The following is an 8,274-nucleotide window of genomic DNA, read 5'->3' as shown; positions in this document are numbered from 1 at the left end:
ACAGGAGGTCCAGCTGGACGCTGAGACTACTGCGCTGTGGACACACCTGATCCCAGATGCCGATTCCCTCTGCTGTGACCCAGGGAACCTGCAGTCAGGTAACATTATTTCTCACAACTACCAGGTAGTGAGTGAGACTGACCTGATTGTTCCTGCCTCAACGGCAGGGTTTCCAACACACCCAGTCCCCCAGAAGGGACAGGGAATGAAAGCCGAGCCGGTTTTCTTACAGCCACCAGCTCAGTCTGTCAGTCTGAGTCTGACCAACAGTGGTTCAGCCAGACTGGAGCTGGATGGTCAAGCCACCCGCCTGCCAGTGCAGGACATCGCAAAGAGGGATGTCAGAATCCCCGCCTGCACTGACATGGGCCTGGTGGGTGATAGTAAGTTCAAAGACAATGAACTAGCTATCCCAGTGCGGGGGCAGCTCCCTGAACCCCTAGCGAGGGAAGGGGGGAGCGAGCAGGTGTCCTACACCCACGCCCAGCGAACGATTGTAAACATGCCGATAGAGGGATTCCTCAATCAGGAAGTGTGCAGGGTGGACCTGAACAGTGAGAATGGGGTAACAATCCCAGATCACTCAGGTGCTCCAGATGACCACTCAGCCGAGGGTCAGGCATGTTCCACCGCTGCACCGCCCCCTGCAGGTTTCCTAGAGCACAGGCATGAACAAATCGAAAAAGCAGATGCCCTGGAAATGGAGGAGCAGCATCAGCCGCTGCGTCAGATCTCCCCAGATTTCCAGGATGTTGGTGCCCAGGATGCCACATGGCATACTGAGAAAGACACCATGTACACGCTGCGCCAGCTTAGAAAGGCGACAGTCACTCAGAAGGAGATGACTGGGATCAGCCACCCGAAAAGACTTTTGGGAGGACTGATCGCTGCCGCCACTGTTGCACGTTTGCTTTTTCTGGTAGGTTTGTGTGCTACTGGCACTCTCACCCTGACTGCCCCAAGAAGGCAGGTGTCAGAGATACCAGAGGGTAGTGACAGACTGTATCGACAGCAGCAAAAGTTGGAAAGCTTAGGGAAAACCCTACAGGCAATTTCCTATGCAACAGGGTTAAACCTTATTCCCCAACCAGTGGACATGATTGTTGGTGTTATACAGTGGGTTTAAGCTTGTGTGCAACAGGCCAGAATGTTGACACAAGACCTGTTAAGGGAGCTTAGTGCCACTGTAGCCAGTCTAACCACGGCACAATTCCCAACCCACTTGATTCCACTCTTCTCAGTAGAGGAGTGTGTGACATTAACCCCATCGTTCATAGCTCACCCAGAAGGCAAACCAAGATTGAATTCGGTTCCAAATCTTGAGATGGGTATGGCTACCAAAGCTATCCATTGGCTGTGTCTAAACGATTCACCAATGAAGGGTGTAAAGCTACTAACGAGCAGAGGAAGGTTAATGAACCCCATGAAGAGCAGGTGGGAAGTAAATGGCTGGTCAGCACACCACGTTTAACTGACACTGTGACTTGTGACAGGCATGATGCAGCTACCTAATAAAACAGTTCCTTTAAGTTCCTGAGGAGGCCATAGTACAGCATGGTAACTTAACACTGTACGGTCTAGAACCAGACAACATAAGACCAAACTTGAGGTCATGGATGCCTTCAGGTGCCACACTAAGGAATTGGATAGAAATCCAAGAAACAGTAAGCCCTGAAGAGGTACAGGTAGTTAGTTTGCTTTAATGGAACAAACCTCCAAACCACCCTAGCAGATACCCAACACAGGTGTTGTGGTTTATCGGGGGGCTGGGAACAGGAACTGGTGTTATTGTAACACTGCTGCCGGGTAGCTGGATCATGACTGACAGTGTACTCTGAATGATGTACTCTTACATCAAGATGTACTCCAGGTAGCATGAATGAGTCAAAGGTAGCATGCCAAAAGAAAGGAAGTGACTTCTCCCCAAATATCTACCACAGAGGTATCAGATATTGACAGTGAACTTCCTGATGTGTAATTCCTAGACTTAGATAATGTCTCCTACCGTGTTTATACATACTCCAGATGTTATTCATCCTGTTTGTATCCAATGCTGGTTCCGGTATGAATTCTCGAGGAGTAATGTAGACATTTAAGATTAATGTTCTAATGGCAAGGGACATCACTTAACTCTGTTTTGTTTTGAAGGCAACAACGCCTCAGGACCTCGTGACCTTCAAAAAGGGGGGATATGTAGCGGCGAGGCTTAATAATAAGGCAGAATTAAGTGTTTCTGAGCTTCCCAAATGAGGCCCCATTTCTCTGTTCGTCTCTGTGGTGCAGCCACAGAGAAACTATTCATGCAAGATGATTTAAGGTTTCCTAGGACAGCTCCCAAAGGGGGATGCACTTAGCTAAGTCTGGCTATCATGATCAATGGTCATCCACTGGCGCCTATCAGTCTAGGGAGTGCCGGATGGACATCTGGACTGCATTACTAAGTGTCAGGACTAAGTGACTCATATCTCACCTTGATCAACCAATCAGGGACTGGTAGGGCTGAGTAACCCACGTGGGACTCTGATGCCCATGGAACTTTCAGCCAATCAACAAGCTGAAGTTCCTCCAGGTAAAAACAGGCAACACAGGCCTGGAGATTCAGATTCAACAAGATTCAGAGATTCAACAAGATTCAGATTCAACAAGATTCAGATTCGGGAGATTCAGTAAGATTCTGGAGAGGATTCTGTGGACTGTTCTAAAGGGAGTTCAAAGGAGAATTCCAGGGCAGGACGGCCCAGGAGCAGAAGGCTCCCAAGGGCAGGACATTCTCGCAGCGCGCCTTCTGACCATCCCGAGACTCAGCCCGGACAACCACGGAACGGCCAGTGTGTCCGAGTGCCAGAACTTTCCTTTGTTCTAAGAGTCTAGAGTGGAGGTTGCCAGAGAGTAACCAGCAGCAGGCCTCGTGAACAGGTCGGAACTGTGGACAGCTGAATCATTATTCAGAACTAGCGCTTCATCAGGAACGAACCGGTCCTCTTCCTGACTTGCTGGGACCCACAGTCATCTTTTCTCCTGTGCACAAACTTTGCTAGTTAAAACCAACACTAACTAGCCGGCCAGTGAGCATCTGCAGCGCACCGTCGCAAGCCGCACAGCACAGCCTGGCACCGAGCCAGAGAGCGCGGATTGGACAGCAACAGCCTGCAACTGTTTCTTTGTGCCCGCAGGAGATCTGAATCCCCAGAAATTGGATGAGTATTCAACTTCAATGCATTACAGCTCGAGAATTCAATTGTTATCCCAACCAGTTGATATCAATTTAATTCCTAAGAGTTATGTACTTGTTTTGAGTATCTAATGTAGAAGTTATAACCAAGTTCATTTACGAAACGGTCTTAATGAATGATATACTGAACGTATGTCCTCTTGATGTGTAACACTTCGTAACTGATTGAATATATACCTTTTGTATTCTGATAACCCTCTCGATAAGATCTGTTAGGTTTACATGCATATTCTATGTATTAATAAATGTATCCTCGTGTATTAGTACCTGTGTGTGCGCGTTGTTTGAGTTATGTCGCGTGGTTGGATTCTAAAGCCATCAAAAGAATCAACTTTGTGATTTACTGCTACAATTGATAATTGTCTCAGTAAATGCCCAAACCCTACAGAACTGGTGCCTTCAGAGAGCCACTATGATTACATATTTGGCGTCCCTGAACGGCTATGAAACACTACAAATGTAATCAAACACGTTGCAAAGGCAGACCTCCTTTCATGTTATTTATCACCCACATGCCATTTTGTTTGGCAATTCATTGTTGCCAGAAAAGGGGAGGGGATAATAGAACTAAAAATAATGAGAAATAATTTATTTTTTATTAGGGATACGAGAGTGGAAATAGTCTGTGAAGAAAGATATGAGATGTGAAAAGAGGGTTACTAACTTCTTTCTGCACAAAGACTTCTTTTGGGACAAAAAATTCCATGCTTCAGCGCTTGGGAGTTAACTGATAAGAGATTACAAGCGCGGGCTAGAGATTCCCTAACTAAGGGAGGATGAAACCAATCATTTAAAGTGTTCAAGGCCTTGAGAATGTACGAACACAGGTGGTCTCCCCCCATTACCATGGTAACAGTGTGTTATATAAACTGGTGCTTTGCAGCTATAATCTTTTGAACAATTTTGATTGTATTGTTCCTTGCATGCATGAAATAAAGCTCACCTATTCGGCTTCATCTCTGGGTCCAGGATTTATTTGTTTGTTACAACAGTCTGTATCTACCTATTTTAAAAGCTAAAAATGCCTGTGATACCTGGCATTTAGCAAATAGTGCATCTCAAAACCAAGGTATCCAAAGTGTTTAACCAGTGTCACAGTCAGAGATTAACTAGTTTTGCAGAATATAATGTAAATAGACCTTGATCACTTAATTTTGAATCCTGATTCTGCACCAAAATAATTGAAAATAGCAGATTATGAAGAGATCGAGCATATACAGTAATGGCATACCATATTAACTACATAAAGCAAAATACAATTTTGACTAAAGTAAGTTGGTCATAATGACTAGGTGTTCAAATCAAATTATTTGTGTTTTCCCTTTTGAATGTACTGCTCTGGAGTATATAATGAGTTAACTGTGAATGTTCTCTGCTTCACCTTGGTTTTCATAGGAATATGACTAGGTACAGATTATCAGTTTGCTAAACAAAACCGATCAATTATTGAACAGATAGTCCAATATGTTTTAATGTTACACTTACAAAGCCCTTGATTGGGTTGGTACATCAGGATTTACTGAGAAAAAATATCTGACACTGACATTATCATAGTCTATATGCAATTACCAAAATAATCAGTCACTATTTGGTATATTCTATTATATTTTGTGCTTAATAAATTACTCCTGTGTAGATGATATTGGGTTTTAATTAACTGTAATTATCAAAATTTTAACGGTAAATTGCAAGAGTACATGATGACTTTTAGGACTTTTTAAATAATTAATTATGTATCTTATCAGAGTGGCCTCTCACCCATATTCTTTTGCATTCATAGAGAGGTACCAGGTTGTTTGGTCAAGGCACAAAAAAGATTATTAGAAATCCTTAATAATAATTAATTATCTAAGTAAAATAATGGTCCTTGTCATTACACCTACTTCCTTTCACTCCACTTTCCAAATATTAGTGTATTACTTCTTACCCTGAGCTAGAAGTACGTATGATGAAATGAACTATAAAGGTGAATGTGGGCATTCCTGTGTAACCCTAGAATATCATGTCTGTTATCACCATTGCTGAAAAATACTATAGAAATATTTTTTACAATATTTGAAAAAGTTAAAAATATTTAAATAATTTTTACAATATGGATTAAAACATAAACTAATATCATATAATCTAGAACTGACCATAGTTCTAAGTCAAGCTGATGCCTTCTCTTTGAAAAAGAACATTGGAATTAACATACTTCCCTCAGTAGCCATATTTTTCAAAGAGTTCCTACATCCAGGCCAAAATGTGCAATGAAATTCAGAAGGGATACCATCAGTTACAGATTTCCTCTTTGCCATGCCCTGAATTATGTTCTTTAGTACAAAGGTGTAGTCACCTTCATCGAATTATTTAAAATAAAACCTACAAAATGGAGTATATCTACAGATGCAGCCATTCAAAATGCACGGTACAAACCCGCAGTACGGTAAACTACCCACAAGCCACCGCAGGGCACCGCGGTAAGTGATTGGCTGGCCAAAATGACCGACAGGGGCACTCGTGGTGCATTGGTTGGTAGTGAAAAGATTTAATCATTTAATGTCTTTAGTGTGCACATTTTAATCCGCTTAGTTTTGAATATTTATATGGAATTTTACCACTAAAGGGAAATTTTAGTAGCTGAGCATAAAAAGAAGAGGAGCATAACGCATCTGAAGGTCATAAACGATATTAATTTAGGAACATAAACATTACTGTATGTACATAAACTGTACTGTGTATGGCTGGTCTTGGTAGTTTAAAGAAAAAATACACACCAGTCTTCCATTTCTCCCTAAACATTTTAAGCAAATGAAAGTTTTATGAAACGGTACCCAAATATGCGATTGCTGTATAGAATGAATTTTAATGTAATTTAAAAAAATTATTTAACATGAAAATTAAGCAGTTTACATCTTCCGCCTGAGAACAGTCACCCGTTGCTACCCAACGCAGAAACACAGCCACTAACTAGCAAAGAGAGGACATTAGCTAGCCAATATGATAAAGAAATAAATGATTATTTTGTTTATTTCTTTTGCACATTTATTTGAACATTTCCATCAATTGTACAAGCACTTGGAAACTGTCCAATCCCTAGTTCATCAGGCATTTTCTTTTACGCTGCGGGCATTCTCCCGGTCTGGCGCCGGTCTGTGTCTTCTAGGATATAATGCAGCGAACTCTTGTTTTTATGTCCACTATAACAGACAATCTCCTTTGCTTTTAACCGAGCGTTTAATAATTTCCTAAAATGAAAATGATTTACTTTATTTCCCTCACGGGATCAATAAAAGTATCTATCATCTATCTAAACTATGGGACTATGGGGTCTCCCCATACCAGAGATTATGGTAGGGCTTCAGAATGGTGATTGGCTGACACCATCTGACACCCCTCTGATTGGAGAAAAAAGACGTGCTGGTTTGCTATACATACTGTACCAGGAAGAGGATTTCTTTCTATTCGAAACGTGTATTTTAAAAGTTTAAGAAGTAAAAACCTTACAGCGTACACAGATTTCTAAACTGATCAGGATCGTTATCTTTGTCTTATGCATAATAATGTTCACCACTCTGTCCAGCAAATTAATAATAAACTTTATTGTATATAGCGTATTAAACCAATAAGTAATTAGATTGCTCATAAACCTAATCACTTATTCTACATAAACACAGTGTAATTGCTCTCTGAAAATGCTTTTTCTTTTTATTTAGGCTCAGATTTCAACTATAGATCGTATTATTGATAACCATAATAACGACCAACCAACAAAAACAACCATATAAACATAATACCAACCAAAAACATAGATTACAACCGCAATACAAAATCAAATATATCAAACCATTAAACTCTCTCAAATTCCTCCGATTATCATAATCCCGCCCCTTATGCAAAACCAAACCCTCCTCCCATCCCAGTTTATCCTCTTTATTATAAACAAAAGCCACCTCAATTTTCAACATAAAGCATTACACAAAATCAATACCTCAATACTCCATACCCAACAACGATAATTCACAAACAGCCAGAACATGTAACTCCACATTTCCAAATAGACCTCATTTCCATAGCCCCGCCCTTTATGCAAAACCAACACCCCTCCCCTGTTCTCTCTCTCCGCTGGCATTTGTAATCGTTTTTATTTTTAAATAAATTTTAGCAAAGTCATGCATTTTAAAAATCTTAAGATTTCTATATTTATGTCTTTGTTTAGTGGTTTCATTAGTGACAAAGGCTAAACTTTCTTGGAAAAATGTCTTTTATGTAAACCATGTTTGCTATTAATTCATTTAGGGCTAGAATATGTTCATTGTCTTCCAATCGAGTCGAGTTGATATTAGAAGCTTGCCATGCCCGGACTGTTACACCAACGCATTAGCATGTTAAAGCGATTTCATTGAGGAGCCTAGCTTTCTTAACTAGTAAGTACTGTACTTACTGGGTTTTTGAGGGGGGGAGGTGTCTTTTGCTGGAAATCTCGCCCCCTTCTACTTTGAAAATACCTGTGAAACCGGTTCAATTCGTCACAGCCGGCACTCCTGCAGAGAGGGAGGTTGTACTTGCAGTGTATACAGCACACGTGTTATGCTCTTCGTTAATGTCTAAGCTGGAACACATCATTATATCTCATTTTGTATTTCTTAAAAAAAAAGTTTGCCCAGCCTAACAGTATTGTTGTTATTGTTTTTAACCTGTAAAGCGCTTTGAGGAGCCACCTTTAAAGGCGCCATATACAATAAAGTTCATTATTATTACTATTGTTCATTTGCTGGACAGAGAGGTGAACATTATTACACAAAAGACAAAGATAGCAATTTACGTTGCATTGTGCATTGTGCTGCTGTAATACAGTTTTAAATAATTAAAAGTCTAAACAGTATCAGCTTTATTTATGGGTTTTAAATAAAGGCGATTTAAACGCGATTTAAATCAATATAAATGTTTATATTGTAACGCATAGGTGACTATTCATTGTTATTAAAATGACTTAAATTCGATCATGTTGTAATATTTAGAAATATACATTTGTTTGGTGCGAGTGAAGTTTTATTTAATCT

Source organism: Atractosteus spatula, chromosome 1 (assembly GCF_055471065.1).
Source record: "Atractosteus spatula isolate fAtrSpa1 chromosome 1, fAtrSpa1.hap1, whole genome shotgun sequence".
Taxonomy (NCBI): Eukaryota; Metazoa; Chordata; class Actinopteri; order Semionotiformes; family Lepisosteidae; genus Atractosteus; species Atractosteus spatula.
This window is presented reverse-complemented; position numbering follows the sequence as displayed.